A 17,364-nucleotide genomic window follows, 5' to 3' on the forward strand; every position below is an offset into this window, starting at 1 on the left:
CAGTACCATTCAGTTCATTATACAAGGTAGGTATTCAGTGACAAATATGACAAGCTAACAGGCACAGTTACAGTCATGAACAAAAGAATAGTGATGCTTACTATGCCGCTTGTCTTTCCATTGACATTATCCAGCAGGTGTGGATATTTCAAAACAAGGGCTTCCGCCGCTGTTCTATAGAGCTCGTGTGATGGATACCTATAAGCAAATTGTGGTTACCATTATGTTGTGCCAGTGCAGTGTGGCAATAGTACTTGGGAGAATAACTCAGAAGTTCAAAAATAATTTTACCTCCCACTACAATTTTATGTAAATCAGGTCAATATCACTATAACAACAATGGGAACACAATGACTAGCCTGTATATGAAAGCACAACATACCAAGCCAGCCTGAAGCACGCCTGGAACAGGCGGTCTACCGCAGCACGGCGCACTGGCCCACTGAAGGGTGCGCCCCTTGACAGCACCTCCTCATACGGCCCAAATGTCGGCAAGACGAAATTTAAGTAGTCGTGCCGGTCTTCAATGGGCACGGGTGCTGCTTCGACAACTGTGAAGCTGGACGTACCAGCTCTGAAAGAAAGCACACATACATTGCAACCGTGGTATTAAATGTTCTTTGAAGTTGCAATAGATGGCATAGGCATAATGCTATTATGATGTATGCAATCTTACATGACTTCAAGACCACTGGTGCTTGGAGTGGCTGCCGAGGTGGCATCGTGCACATCTGCGTGTGCGCCCTGTGGAGGGCTTGTGCACTGCAAAACAAAAAGGCCTTTGTGCAACAGCTTCTAGTTTTTACCCGAGTATAAATCTGTTCGAGTAAAGAAATAGTACTGCAAAATGGCATAATGCATTTCGGCTCATAAAACTGTACTAAAACCAGCAAGCAAGCATGAAAGCCATATAGAGCACTGAGAGAAGCAAGAATATGTGGGAAATTGCTTGAAACATTAGCAGGTGAAATGTTCATTTCTGCTCTTTGTGCAGGATGCATAATACGCATGGTAACTGTAAACTGTTTGGATTATTGCAGAACAAGTATGTCTGTTGGGAGTTTCACCAGCTGTTTGCCTTCTGTGCTGCTAATGGCGGCACTGGGTTTGGAACTCTGGTAACATTATCAAAGGTGCCTTTATCTCTCATCTGCAACTGTATGAGCACAATCACAGAATTTCCTCTTTGTTATTTATTTATTGGTTCCTCAAGGGCCCCGAGAGGCATTACATGAGGGGTGGGCATACATATGGCACATGGCGTTATCGAGAAACAACATGGGCGTGCTTCAATGGTTCATTTAAAACACTGAGAATCGATGATAATAGCAGTTCGAGCTGGCAGGTCATTCCAGTCTCAAGCAGCGCACAAAAAAAAACTATTGCTGGGAAGTAGTGATGTGGGCATATTCAGGATACACTGCATTGGGATGGGTGGTGCGAGAAATGCGGTGGGCTCTTCTGATGTACTTATTTTCAATGGGCAAAGAATGGAAAAACTTGCGACACAGGCAAAGTCTAGCGATTCTGTGGTGGGAAACGAGTGGAAAGGTTAGGCTGGGTTTTCAGGGCGGAGATGCTTGAACCACGAAAGTACTCGGAAAGTATGAATCTTGTTGCGCGAATTTCAACATATTCCAGAACATTCATCAGGTTAATTTCGTGAGGATCAAAAAACAGCACTAGAGTATACAAGCTTACGTTGGATAAAGGTTATGTAGGCAAGTAATTTAACTGAAGGAGACATCAGGGCAAGATTACGGCGGAGATATCCAAGCACACGGTTAGTGGAATTTGCAATGCTATTAAGGTGAGTGGACCAAGTTAAATGAGACGAAATATAAACACTAAGGTGTTTTAATGAATCAGTAGTGTCGATCAACTGGTTGTTAGTGGAATAATTGGATAAGACGTAATTACGGTGACGCTGAAAAGATATTAGCTTTGTTTTAGGGACGTTTAAGCGAAACGAGCCAAGTGTTACACCACTGTTGGATGCGATTAAGACTGTCTTGAAGAGCAGTGGTTTCAGCGCTGTTGGTGATTGAACGATAAATTACACAATCGTCAGCGAAGGAACGAATTCCAGAGGAAATATTAAAAGGCAAATAATTAATATACAACAAGAAGGGGTCCCAGGACCGTACCTTGCGGTACACCGCCTGAGAGTACAGGTGCTAAAGATGATGGTGTGAATTGGCATAGGCAAACTGCTGTCAGCCTGTTAGAAAACCTTGAATCCAGTTAAGAACACAGGGGTGAAGGTTACGTGATGATAATTTTAGTAGTAGGCGAACATGGGGCACTTTATCAAAGGCTTTCTCAAAATCAATAGAAATTGCATCAGTAGGGATGTTGCTACCTAGACTAGAGTAGATGTCATGAAGAAAAAGAGCGAGTTGCATATCGCACGAATGACTTTTCTGAAAGCCGTGCTGGGTTGGGTGAAAGAAATTCAGAGATGTTAGAAATGTAGCAATGTGCGAGTATAAAATGTACTCCATTACCTTACAGCAAACGCTAGTGATAGAAATTGGGCGATAATTATTCGGGCATGGCTGGCTTTAACTATTATGGACTGGAATGACCTTACCTGCCCGCCAATTGCGTGCTACACAGCCGGTGCTTAAAGATTCCTGAAAAATTAGTGACAAGAAAAGGCTGCAAATATGTTTAGTGTTTTTCAATATTTTGGCGTTAATGCCGTCAATTCACGTAGATGATGAATTTTCTAGTGAATCAATTACCTTTACTATTCCATGTTGTTCGAAAATGATGTTATTCATTGGTGGGTGCACAAAGGCCGGCGCATCATGATTATTTAGGGGTTAATTCATTAAAATTTTAGTGAAGGTGTCGTTCATGATATTAGGAACTTCAGAGTCGGGAACCGGAAAGCCAGAGTTATTGCAAAGAGATATCAAGTTAGACTGATTTGGATTTATAGTTTGCCAGAAGCGCTTAGGGTCACTTCGAAGCATGCAAGGTAGAGTTTCGGAAAAGAAATTACGTTTCGTCTGTTGCAATAAAGTGTCAAACTCTTTGGCTGCGCTGTATTACTTCACCCATCCCTACTAGAAAATCCTATTTGTTTTCAAACGGGTTTCATCAAATAGGGTTATGGAACGGGACCCCGTTTGATCCTGTTCAGTCCTGACCCGTTTAAATCCCGTTTGTTCCTGTTTAAACCTGACCCGTTTAAATCCTGTTTAAACTTGACCCGTTTAAATCCTGTTTAATCCTGACCCGTTTAAATCCTGTTTAATCCTGACCCGTTTAATCCCGTTTAATCCTGACCCGTTTAATCTCGTCCTATCTAACCCAGACCTGTTTGCCCCTGTTCAGACCTATTTTTTGCTACATTCATACCAGGTCCTTTCAGAATGGATTGATGTTGCTTAATATAATTTACTCTTTACACCTATTTTGTACACTTGTGTATTTGCGATCAGCATTGAAGAAAAGTAGATCTGCATTAGGTTCGCAACAAGAACGCCACTTTCATATGTAGGTTTGCCTGGTACATTGCTTGATACGAAGATGAACACAATTTTCGGCATAAATTGATTAGCACTACCAACACCGATGTGATAAATCATGAACAAGTTTTGTATGACCCACGAGTACGTTCTCTATGTATGACCTACAAGAAAATGCACCCTGAAGAAGACTGTACCTCATTTTCATATTTACTACAAGTATGCAAATGTAATTCTTGCAAGTTTAGTATATGTTTGATTACTTGTACTCGTCTTAATGCAGTGCTTTTTGCTGTAATGGTTTGTTCACAAATCCACAGTATAGCGTAATTTTGGGGTGAAAAATGTCAGGCAAAGTATTGGCATGTACTTGTAAGTGAAAAAGACAAGTATACTTTACGTAGGTATTTCTGTACACCCACTTGAGCTTTCATTAAGCCTGAAGTCCTCCGGCTTAAATAAAAGCATGTCATAAATGTCCCAAGCACTGTTTATTGGACCTTCTAACGGTATTTCGATGCATCCAGTCTGCCGAGAGAAGACCGCTGGAGTGGGTTGCTTGGGTGAGAGCGAGCAGGCCACCTGAAAAAGTAAAGCCAATAATTTATCTTGACTCATGCAACAGGTTAGCACATAGGCAAATTCGCCTATGTTTTCACAGATAAGAAAGGTTCAGCATTCCGGTCATAGAAGATAATGAATAAATCTTATTGAAAAATATGTGGTTTCATGCACTGCCTATGTTTCAAGGGAACATGGATTACTGTGGGAGAATAAGCTGTCATAATTAGCAGGCGATTGAAGCAAGTCTTATAGGAAAAAGATGGACACATCGTTTGATTAACAATAATTACTAGTATTGAAGCAACAGAATACAAACATGAAATACCTTTAAAAACAACACCGACAGGTTGAGATAATAAATTATTCAGAAACTAAACCCTTCTGCCCGCAAAATACCGTAGTGTACTGGCTTTGACATTGCGCTGCTCAGGCAGAGGGCACGGGATTGAATCCCGGCCACAATGGCGGCATTTAGATGGCAGGGAAATGCCAAAACCCCTATGTAAGGTCTATTGGGTACACGTTAAAGGAGACTAGGTATCCTGCCAACTTGAAGTTATAAAAACTGGGGTAAATTTCGAGATAAGCAAACTTACAAAAGTACAAGGCCCTGGCCATGCGAAGACCGTATAAAGCCTTTTAAGGTAGGTGCCAGCAGCCGCTAAATTTGTTGCAAAAGCCAAATATAGCAGAAGCGGTATTTTTCCGTAGATCACTTTTGCAAGGTATTTTACAATTTGACACCCTACATGTTGGGCATCTACGGGCAACAGCAATTCTGGCACAGATCATAGCAAACACTGTTGCACCTAGGTATACATAGACACATAGGTATAGGTACAGTCGCCGACTGATTTTCCGGACATGATTACTTGGTCTGCTTCACGGCACTGCCATTCTCCCCATGGACCATAATGTATAACAACTTCCGAATATTCGGACGCCTTGGAACCTCTCGTCTGATTTTTCAGACACTCCTTGAGCCAACTTGATCGAGAGCACCATGCACCGACTCTGACCGTTGCATGGTTCTACTTGCTGAACGCCATTTTTGTTTTGAACGGAGCCTCCTTGGTGCCCCACGAAGTGGCGCTACTGCGAATCCCTGCTCATCATCATCGTTTCTGCCTGGTTTGTAGCTACAGCAGTTCTGGTCTCAGCTTAGTATGCGATGTCAAGACAATCCAGCAACTGATTTGTTTGTTTCTTCGTGCACGACGCTGCAAGTAGGCCAGGTTTTTTGTTTGTGCAACTGATGTCGGCGTAACGATGTTTGACGAAGCAAGATGGGCCAATTCATTTCACTAATATTTAGAATAGCTACCTGTAAGCACCACCTACCTTTCAACAACATTTGCAAAGCAAAAAACCTCATCCTGAAAATCTGCACATGAAGACATCGGTAGCATCATCAGCGTGGGGCCTCAAGATAATTCGGCAAGCCAAGAAATTACTGACAGCACGAGTGCAATCATGCCAACAGGAAATCAGTGGCTGAATAATGCACCTCCTACCACTTGGTAGACAGTGCATTTTCGCAAGGCCCTAACTACGGCAGATCATTGTTCAGGAGTTCCCGAATGCACAACTCTATGCCATTTTCACGCTGACTCTAGGGAAGCACCTCTGCACAGTTGCAAGAAAAAAAGCTAGATGCCCCAAGAGAAATGAGCCCACTCAAGCCATGGAAGTCATGTTTACCTTGTCTTCCTACAACTACTCTAAACCTAGGACTGCTGTTTTGCACAAGGGAACAAACGTCAACATTGGTGCCTCGCCCAACACAAGTGGTCTGCGCCGTAGAAGGTGCCATCAGTCAGCCCACAGATTAGGCCCACACCAGTGCTGTCAGTGTGCTGTACAAATTGCAGAAGCACAGCCTACAAGCTTGTCTGCCTTAGTGTGATCGCAATAATGAACGAAAACCAACGAATCAAGTTTGTTTCGTGCTGAGAACAGTTGCCTCATGCTAGATTTTCCTACAATTCTTTCTAAGCACAGATAATGCGTGGTTTGTTGTGTAGGCATGTAAATAATGAAAAGGCCTGCATCACTATCTCTGAAAAAAATCATGTAAGAAAGCACGTACCAGTACACAGGTGCAGTGTCTATCACATACCATTTCATGCAGTAGAGGCTACATCGGATAAACCGGCCAATGTATAAATGACTGACAGCGTGTCCAAGCAAACTTGATGCGAGGGTCAGTTAGCAGTGGTAGTGCACTACTCTCGGTGCACATGCACCTATGTTTGAAAGCTGCTTGATCGTGACAAAATATAAAGACAAAAGCACTGGAGAGATATCTGAGGCTTTTCTTATATGTATAACGAGGAACCTAGCACTAGCTCCCCATACAGAGAATTACTAGACAGTGAGACTGCTTCTTATCATTGTAAAACAAGTGTCACACTCACCACGTGATGCGTCCTTTTCGTTTCTGTGCGAACAATATGTATTCAGATCTATTCTCCCCCTTTGACCTTTTGCACAATATTACTGTGCGAGCTATAATACTGAACTGTTAGTAGCGCTCTGTCCTGTTGCCTCCTTTCTTTCCTTGTGAACTGTGTGCTAAATACGGCTTTTTTTGGTGAAAGAGTGCTACTTTAACGCATAAACTAGCGCCATGGCACTTTGCAATAAAGGACTGTTATAATTCTCTAAAAATATGTCCATGCAGAACAGTGTCAAAAGAACACCTTAAAGAAAGAACATGAGTGTATCTATCATAAAGACCAATCCTTGCCTTTTTTCCTTAACATAATTTTCAATACTGATATTGAAGTACAAGCTCACCATATTATATCACCTTGTCAATGAAGCAAGGCACAATGGCGCCCAACTGTCGCGGGACCAACTTGGATGTGGAGATCAGCGCAGATCAGCAACATAGCATGGTCTGCTTACACTTCTTCTCCAGGTCCAGCCATACCTATAGCAGTTATAAAACAACTGAGCTTAGAATCACAAGCGAAACAATACAAAAAGTGACACTGAACAAAGCAACTTTCGTTAGGCATAAATAGGATCGAAATGCTGACATTATGCACATAAGTAACTTCACTTTGAGCAACAAAGCATGCAATTTAAGAAAGATTATATGTATGAGCTATCTATGTGAGAAAGATTAATTGAACGCCCTCTATTTGCTATACCCCTCCCCTTATGCATGGATGTCTCCCTGACTGAGTGAGCTGGGCTGATCCCAGGTATAGTGTAATTAAAGGGTGTCACTTGGTGGGCCAATCCCGATACCATTGCATGACTTGTACAATAATTTTAATGTGTATTGTAATGCTGGCCATCCTGCAGGCACTGCAACATTACAGCACCCATAAGGCTAATGGTATTACCTGATAAGGTTAACTAATAAGTGTCCCCAGAAGCATAACTCGGCATGTATACTCGAAGGCCATTATTATAAGAGAAGCAATAGCAGAGGTGAAGCTTTATCCTGTGCCATATGCAAAATGGCCGAGCACGCCCAGCTTTTGGTTACATTCTCACTTGTGACCACTGCAACAGGCTGACTGACATGCGTAACCAGCAGTTTGTAGGACCACATTTTCATAACCTGCAATTTTTTTTTTACATCTGAAGAGATCAGCCTCAAGCTCCATGCTGCGCTGCACTCAAGAAGCATTATAAACTGGCAACATTTAAATGCTATGCTGCATGGTTTGTTGCATGCTTTAGGAATTTAGTTATTTATTATACACATAGCTCATAGGCTCCAGTTGGAGTATTGCATGAGGTGGCAAGAAAACAAATTCTGAACTAACCAGGAGAACGTTCAACAAAGCAAGTCAGACCAAAGAAAGAAAAATAACATACTCTCATAATGGGACTATGTATCTGGCAGCTAGCTTATAAAAAAGGCAATTAGGAATGTTTTACTACTGGTAGCGCTTTAGGGGATGGAATGTAGAATTCCAAGCATCATACACTTTGAAGCCACCTTTCGTGGCTTTTTGTTTTGAAGTCCTATTCTCTGTAATATTATAGAAATGAGTACCCCCTCCCAAATAAAACAAAGAAAAGCATGTAATGCACAGTAATGTAACACAATAATGTAATGCACAACAGTGAATACTTAGAAAAATGTAATTAAGAACATGGAGTCTATGTGGGCACAGATGTTAGAAGTCTACATGAAAGCATAATAATAAAGGTGGGCAGAGCATTTATGCTTTTGTCGGGCAACCGGCAGCAAGACATACAGGTAAAAGGATATGCATGCCTCACAACACAGTCCCTAAAAATATGTCACAATACAGTGAGTAGGTATATCATGCTTATCTACAATAGCCCCTAATTATATTTACCTCAGAGGGGGCTACCTATGTAACTTGATCAAACTGAAGGTGGGCCAAATTCTAAATATACGATTCAAGTAGACAGAAAATGAACATTATGAATATGGCATCTACAGCAAAAGTGTTGTACAATATCGTTGTACATTATGTCATACCTGCCAACCTGTGAACATAATATTTTGTAAAAATGCTGCACACACTAAATTCTTTGTTGGGGACATAGCACACATTATTTTAAAGCTTGCTCTCAGCACCCCCATTGTTGCATACACACACACATTATTAATAAAGGGAAAATCGCACATCCACCCACTCGTAGCAATTGCTACAAAAGAAACCCGTACGGATTCCTCCAAAGGAAAGCCTCACAGCTGAAAAAAAGAAACCGTCCAGGTCCGGGACTCAAACCCGGCACCACCGTCTTTCCGGGACAGCCGCTTTGCAATCTAAGATAACCAGGCGGCTAGCAGATGGCCGGGCGAATTTGTCGACAACATGAAGCAAAGGCAAGGGTCTGACGTAATAGTTCTGCGGAAACGCGCAAGGTGTAGAGAGGTAATTAATAAAGGGGAAAAAAATATTACGTCAAACCCTTGCCTTTGCTTCGTGTTGTCAACTAATTCGACTTCGCCCTGCCATGTGCTAGCCACCTGGTTATCTCAGATGGTAGAGTGGCTGCCTCGGAAAGGTGGTAGTCCCGGGTTCGAGTCCCGGACCAGGACGAATTTTTCTTCAACTGTGCGGCTTTCCTTTTGAGGAACACATATGGGTTTCCTTTGTAGCAAATGCTACGAGCGGGCGGATGTCTGATTTTCCCTTGAATAATTACTTCTCTCCACCTCGTGTGTTTGCGCAGAACTATTACATCACGCACACATTATCAACCATTATTTAACTTGTCGTGCAGCACAAAAAGCAGCAGCGAACTTGAAACCAGTAACTGACAACTTTGTTTTTTTTTTAGATTACAGAGCTTTCTCAGCGTGCTTGCTGCTGCCGCTTTACGCTGCTTCATGAATTTATCTGACCAAACTTCCCTAAAGCAAGTGCCCCTCTGATGCTCTTGTTAGAGATATTGCATTGCTAATAATAAACCAGTACAAGTACCATTACAATTAATTTTTTACATCATTTTAACAATGTCATGCCCTTAATCTCTCAACAGCTTTAAAACATCTTAACCAACACAACTTCATTGTCTTTCTAAAGTGACATTGAAAAAATTGTAAAATGAGCCCACATTTGTAAACCCACGAAAAATTCAGGAGAGTTTCCAAACATGGATGATAAGAACAAAATCTGTAGCTCGTGTAAGTGACAGCGACTGCTTTGCACGCACCTTGTCACAGCATGCATATCAGGTACTTTGCCGTGCTGTTGAGGCTGCAGAAGTGCCGCAGGTGCATATCTGGAGGTGCCTCTGGTTCACAAAATCTTGCCATCCCTAAACAATAATAAATGCTTAATTTATTGTAATCCCTGCTGAAACTGCAAACTTGTGATATAAAAAGATCACGTCATATTTTGAAGAAAGTCTTATACAACCAGTTACATGAAGCTGCAACTGGTTGTGCAAATATCTGACCGTAACATCACAGGCGGTTAAATAACACGTAAATCGAACTGTAGCAAACATGAATCTACTATGAAAAGGTTCACACAAACGTACAGCTGTATAACGTGAAATGTGAATTGTACTATCGAAAAATTCCTTAGGACATGAAAAGCGTTCCAAAACCTAATTTGTTTATGCGGCGCAACAAAGCACTGCTCCCAAAGGACGATGCGCTCAAAATTACAACAGACCACCTCTGTTTCTGGAGAGACAATACAGAAAAGAGAAAGATTTTTCGATTAAAAAGAAACATTGCTTTTGTAATTTCGGCTTCTCTGCAAGATCGGAACCCTTTACAAGTACACGAAAACACACAGGACACTAATACACGTCATCTGACGACACTCTATAAACAGAAGAATTTCCATACAAGCTGAAAATCTGGCCATGCGTCGACGAAGAAATCGGGTGCTATCTCGCGCAGCTGTTAGCTGTGAAGACGACACATCGACGTACTACTTCTGGAAATGCCTATACCATTTCTCAATGAAAAATTATGTACACAAACAGTAACTTTCTTTGCTTGAATTTTTGTGCCCATTTAGATCAAAGAACCACCCGCGCTAGCGTGCTTCATAGGTGAAAGTAAATAAACTACAGATAGAGCTGTTGGTAACATGAATACGTTTTAGGGCAATTTCCATGGAACTTTTTGCTAAATGTGCACTGCGACATGAAGAACAACCATTTGAAAAGCACATTTATAATTCTTGCTGCTTTACTCATTCGGATTCGGTTGTTGTACGGATCTTGCGATACGTACAAGAACGCACACTTCACGAACCATAGACAGGAAGAATGCGCGCAAGCGCCGGACTTACCTTTCTAGGCGTACTCGGAAAACGCTCCTTTTAGCGTCACAGGTGCCGCGGCATCGACTGCACCAACGGTCCTTCCGGCGCACACACTGTTGAATTGCGGATCAACTACAGGACGTAAGAGCACAATTTTCACCAAATTCTTCCGTACAGTGTGATACGATGCGAGAGTGCCAGAGGAGGAGATCCTTTTCGTGAGCCCGGAACAAAGAAAGTGGCGAAGGCGCATACCTTCGACATCGGCGCACCACACAAAGGATACTGCGGGCTACATTACGCGGTCCCAGGGGTTTTGTGATTCTCAATGAATACAAAATGCACCACAATTACTCTCGGCACAGCGTACACACAATTAAACAACTGCATCGGACGGCGTCAATGCAGCGCGCACTCACATGTAGCTAAGGCTGAAGACGGCAAAATAATATCACCTGTAACTGCTGTAACTTTACCGGCGCTACCTGTGCTGCCATCTGTAGGCCGCCACCGAAAGCGACCGTGCTTTCGGTGATCTCATGGATGGTGACGGCGTTGTATTTCGATGTTATGCGAGTCGTACAGCGTCTTGTACGACGTGTTTCAGCAACGTTGCTTTTAATAGAAAGGACGGCAATGTGCGTATACGCCGTATAGACGTCTCACCCACTTGAATAACACAACAGGAAATTTTCAGTCTGTCGTATTTTGGGACATTGTGACTGTCGTTCTGTTCTCTGTAGTGTGACGTCTTGTAGTCGAAAATTCTGTAGCTTCTGATCAATATATTTGATTAAAAATTGACAGAGACCTCTTCAAGGATAAGAAAAATTATTAATACAAAAAAAGAAAGTAGAAAAAAAAAAGCTTTCGCGCAGGATTCGAACTGCGGACCTCACGATTCCGAGACAAGCATCTTACCACCGCACCACGCCAAACTTTTTTTTTATTATTACCGGCTTGGCAAAAGAAGGTACAATGTGAGTATTACATGGCCATAAAAACAACTAGTCAATGCCGGATCAGTGTGGTGTGATAAGAACGGTGTAGGCTAGTCACTTTGTCCAAAGCACTTAGCCAATCAGGAGGGTCACTCTGTGCACAGAAAAATTCGCGTATATATAACACACTTTCAATGAAATATTCATGTGCAGGGGCCTGAACAATGCGCTCATGTCTAATATCCATACGCGTTCGCCACACACTGTGCATGCACAAAAGCATTAACAGATCGACAGGCACTCCCTCTGGTTCCGCGCATGGCAGGAAGCGTATTCCGAAAGCACTTAAGGGCAACTCCTTTTTAAGGCTACGTTTTAGAATATCCCACAAAAACACTGCGTCATGACAGTCCAAAAAGATATGCTCAATCGTCTCCGGTTTTTTGCATATAAAGCAATTCACAGACCAAGGTACAAAAATGCCTTTGCTTTGCAGCCACGGTTTCACTGGGAGAGTGCCTGTATGTAGTTGAAAAAAGAAAGATTTAACAGAAGCTCTTACCGGCATTCGTTTAACTCTCTTAAGAACATCTCGTTCTGAACCTAAAACAAATACTGTACGATACAACGGTACAGGCAAGAATACATCAACAAGATCTTTGTACAACTTCTTACTAGTAACAACGGCCAAATATTCACTGGAAAATCTTGCTTTTAGTATTCGGAAAGATGCGACCACTTCACGCAAAAAAGCACTTAAAGGCATTGGCCCCGTATGCATGGACGACACTACATAATCAGGCAATGAATCACGCAGTCTAGCTTGAATCATTGTTCTCAGAAAAGCATCCTTTTGATCACGCAAAAAAAGAAACCTGCTTACAATCTGTTTGAGGAACAAATGTGACAACCCCAGCCCCCCATTCAACACTCTATGGAACAGATTACTACGACTTGTACGTTCCCATGTTGAGGCCCAAATGAACATCGCAAATACTCTATGTAGCTTTTGCACAGACATCCTCGTCAGACATAACGCTTGCATCACATAAAAGATTTTCGCGACTAAAAACAAATTACACACTGTGGCTCTTGCAAACATTGAAAATTTATGCCCTCCCCATTTGCCGGTCTGGGTTTTCATTCGCACTACTTCATTGTCCCAATATTCTTTGCTATCTCGATAATGTGCGAGGGGGACACCTAGGTAGGTGCCTGGAGTTACTGCCCATTTCATGTTACAAAAAGTCTCGGGCTTGTATTGCCAATTCCCATGCCAAAAACCAAGACACTTGTTCCAGTTAATAGCACTTCCACTTGCAGTACAAAATTTTACAGCCTCCTGTACAACCGCTTTAACACTGTCATGGTCCGTACAAAACACTGCTACATCATCAGCATATGCTAAAACTCGAACTTCAGTTTTATGAAAAGTGTAACCCCGAATGTTTGGGCTCTTCAGCAGCCGCAAACAAAAGGGCTCGAGGTAGAGAGCGAAAAGCAGGGGGGATAAAGGGCAGCCTTGTCTCACAGACGACAGCACAGGAATACCATCACTTAGCTGCCTATTAATTATCAGCTTCGCTATACAACCATTGTACATCATTTTAACACCTTCTGTAATAACATTTCCAACATTGATATGGTCTAGGATCAAGAACAGAACTTCATGTACGACTTTATCGAACGCCTTGTGGAGATCTAATTGCAACATGGCCACGCGCCCATACGTTCCGTCACAGCATTCAAGGACAGTTCTAGCTGTGTGAACATTGGTAAAGATTGACCTGGCTTTTATGCCGCATGTCTGATGTGGCCCTACAAGTGACTTAATAACACTTTGAAGGCGACGAGCTAAAATCTTCATGAATATCTTATAGTCCACGTTTGTTAGACTGATGGGACGGTATGATTCAACAGACTGTAACTTAATCGGATCAGTCGTTTTAGGAATTAGTACTACGTGGCACGCTCGGAAGGATGGAGGACTTGTTTTCGTTTCATAGAATTCACTAATTAGTCTTTCAAGTGCGACTGCCATTTCTGTTCTAAAGGCTTTATATAGAGATGCACCGAGACCGTCTGGCCCAGGTGACTTGTTAGAACTAAGCTCCAGAATCGCTGATTCAATTTCCTCAGCCGTAATACTGGCTTCTAGAGCGTGCACAAGGTCATCCTCTAAACTCGGCATCAGCGATAGGAATTCTGTTCTGAAGTAGTCAGTGTCCGGAGTATTAAGGCTGAAAATATCTGTGTAATGTTCGACGAATGCTTGTTTGATTATTTCTCTTCGATTTGTGATTTCGTTTTGATAGCATATTTCCGTTATCTCTTTCGACAAAGCGTGCCTTTTTTCATCACTGAGCGCGCGTTTGGTAGGCGTCTCTCCGGACCACAGTTTCTCGTTACGCGCCCTCATCACTGCGCCACGGTACATTTCTTCGTCTATTGCCTCGAGCTTACTTTTAGTCTCTTTAATTTTCCTTGTGAACAATCCCGGCTCGTAGCACTCCGTACTTAGTAGTAAGTACTCGTAGCACTCCGTACTTACTCCGTTCAAATGCGATATTAAAATAGCCGCTATTGATAGGTCATGTGCGCTCCGGCGAAAAGAAAAACAACGAGTTAAAGAGCTGCAGAGTGCTCTAGATTTCCGCACCACGCCAAACACGCCCGCACCTCGACTAGGCTAGCAATATAAATCTCTCTCTGGGTTGCTGTTTACATTTACATTTTAAAAGCCAAGATGCGCTTTCACTTCACCGGTCGCGTCAACTGCCGTATCTCTATATGCGCAAAAGTGTTGTTACCATCGACAGGTACATCGTGGAATGCTAGAACATCAATTTTGCTGTAACGATATCCATATTTAATAAGAAATTCAGAAATAGACAACGGTGACCGGGGACACTGAAGGTTTTTACTGCTAATTTCGACAGTTGTCTCTTGCTCTTTACACTTTTGAGCTCGCATATAATTCGTGCGTTCAATGCAAAATAGCTACATAAACACTCGTGGGTGAGTCTTGATCCGGACAGTATACTGGCTTCTCACGGCAGCGCTGTACCAGATTAATGAGACCCGAGCGAGAAAGCTTTTCACGCAACTTTGTGAAACAATCCAAAACTTCTTTTCCGCTTCGCATAAGCTTGTGCAATATTTCTGGGAAATTAACTAATGTGTCAGTGTAACCGCACATGTAAGTCCACAGGACTGTGTGCCCCATCTTACCAAATAAAACAAAGCGGATACGCAGCCATTCCCGCAGATGGTATGATTTTGATCAGCGGCCGATTTTGAGGAGGCCGGTAGCGCGTTGCTGGTGCCGCGTCGTCACGGCACAATTATAACAATTGGCCACGTCGACTTTAATACCGGTGTCGGTGCTATCAGTATTGCCGGCTTCAGAGAAGCACGATTGAATACCGCGCAAGAGAAAAGTGCAGTGTACACCACCGATGCGAAGCTGACATTTTAAAGGGCCGCAACGGAAAGTGCTTCTGTTGCGACTTCAGAACTCTTGGCCGTCGCGACCGAATGTTTCTGTTGCGACGTCAGAATTGCTGTCGTAACGCCAGAAATGTCTGTCGCAGCTACAGAAACGTTAGGAACTTCTGTCGTACAACAGAAATTTCTGTATTTGCAGCAGGAATTCCTGTTGTCTTTTTCAACTGGGCAGGACCGGGAATCGGTTTGAAATTCGCAGCTATCATATCGCAGTTTGGTCTGTGAATGTTCCGAGGTGTTCACGCAATTTCTGTAGAGCTTGATAATGGCCCAATTCAGCACTAGGGGTTAAATTGTCAGGATGTCGAACAATAAAAAAGCTCCTCCCCAGTTATATTCAAGCATTAAACTGGTATGCATGATGCCATCCAGTATAGTTGCCACAAAGCTCCAGATTAAACCAGCTTTTGTGACAAACAGGCGACCCTATATGGTGCCACTGCGTCCAGTATAAGCCAGTTTAGTTGCAAACAGGGCTCCTGTTAAGACCCATTTCTGCGTGAACTGGTCATGCCTATACCTGCTTGCATGCCAAACGGGACCCCGTTCAGACCTGTTCGTGTGTGAACTGGTCCTGTTTATACCTCTTTGAATGCCAAACGGGACCCCATTCAGACCTGTTCGTGTGTAAACTGGTCCAGTTTATACCTGTTTGAATGCCGAACGGGACCCCGTTCAGACCTGTTCGTGTGTAAACTGGTCCAGTTTATACCTGTTTGCATGCCAAACGGGACCCCGTTCAAACCTGTTCATGTGTAAACTGGTCCTGTTTATACCTGTTTGTTGCTAAACAGGTCCCTGTTAGAACCAGTTTAAACCTGTATAACCCAGTTTGAATTTAAATAGGATTTTCCAATAGGGATGTACAACTACACGGCTCGGAACAAACGTTTCTTCTTATTGTTGAAACGTTTTAGTGCTGCATTAAACCATGGGGAAGCTGCTCACTCTGTTACTGTGATGCTAGGAATGTACAGTTTTATTAAGCATTGTAACTCGGTCTTAAAAAGCAACCAATTAGATTCAAGAAGCCACAGGAAAAGCTATAAAAAAGATATGGTTAGACCCCCTATGGTTAGATATGGTTAGACCCTCGTTAATACTGGCGTAATCACTTTTGTCATACAGCGTGAGGATCTTTGTGGTTTTTCTACTTTTAAGTATGTCGCAAGAAAATGTGGAGTGCCCAGCCATGTGATCACTAAAGCTATGCAGGCAGGTGACAGGGGAGTTTTCAGCACGGGTAGTTAGAACGAGATCAAAAATGTTAGAAGAATGATCTGTGATGCGGGTTGCCTGGGTCACCAATTGTGACAAACCAATTGTGAGGCATACATTTACAAATTCGCTACCGGCGCTATTTTTTGATAACATGGAAGCAGGATCGGACCAGTCAACCGAAGGAAAATTGAAGTCTCCAAAAAGAAGAATCGGACTGTTAGGGTATCTCACTTTTAATGTGCTTAAGGCATCATGAAGTAGTTGCATAAAGGAGCTGTCACTGTTAGGGGCACAATAACAGACACCAATGAGAACGCATGGATGAGCAGCACTGCAACTGAGCCAAATCATTCCCAATGGAGACAGAATTTTCACAGGCGAACACCGTAGATTACGGTTAGTGGCAATAAGTGGCAATTTCACTCACATGCTCTCATGCTTGTAGTCACAGTATGGTCTTGTGCTGCTAACATTTTCTTTTCACCATAAATGATTATTTTTATTTAAACAAACACCATATTTTAATGCCTGGGCTGCATAAAACCCCAGCCGTCATGGTCATAGCGCTAAAACACATCTTGATTCGTTTGCAAAGCATCACATCAGCTAATTTAAACTGGTGTCTGTGGCACTTGGCAATTTATAACATTACGACACTACTCAAGAAATAGAACTTTCTCATGCAATCCCACAATACTTTGTGGGTGCGCTGTGTGCTTTGAGTAAAACGTGTATGTCGAACATGCAGGCATATATGGCGTGTACTTTGAAAAACAGTCACACTGTTCACCGGTTTGTCAGTCACATGTTGAGCACTACACAACAACAACAACAACAAAAAAGATTTTTGCCTATACTACTGTCTCTTTCATGAGAAAGCTAAGATGTACTACGATTGAATTGGTACTTCCAATATTGCATAAA

At 42.5% G+C, this 17,364-nt stretch overlaps 1 long non-coding RNA gene across 1 annotated transcript; it reads right to left on the minus strand.

Moving 5' to 3' along the window:
* Positions 1-3,951: 3,951 nt before the first annotated feature.
* LOC135914148 (uncharacterized) lies at positions 3,952-11,220 on the minus strand. Its single transcript, XR_010568219.2, has 4 exons — positions 10,799-11,220; positions 9,702-9,806; positions 6,843-6,978; positions 3,952-4,061 (listed from the first exon to the last, which is right to left on the minus strand). It is a non-coding gene; the product is annotated as an uncharacterized lncRNA (long non-coding RNA).
* Between the last annotated feature and the right edge of the window lie 6,144 nt (positions 11,221-17,364).

This window comes from Dermacentor albipictus, unplaced genomic scaffold (genome assembly GCF_038994185.2).
Source record: "Dermacentor albipictus isolate Rhodes 1998 colony unplaced genomic scaffold, USDA_Dalb.pri_finalv2 scaffold_15, whole genome shotgun sequence".
NCBI lineage: Eukaryota > Metazoa > Arthropoda > Arachnida > Ixodida > Ixodidae > Dermacentor > Dermacentor albipictus.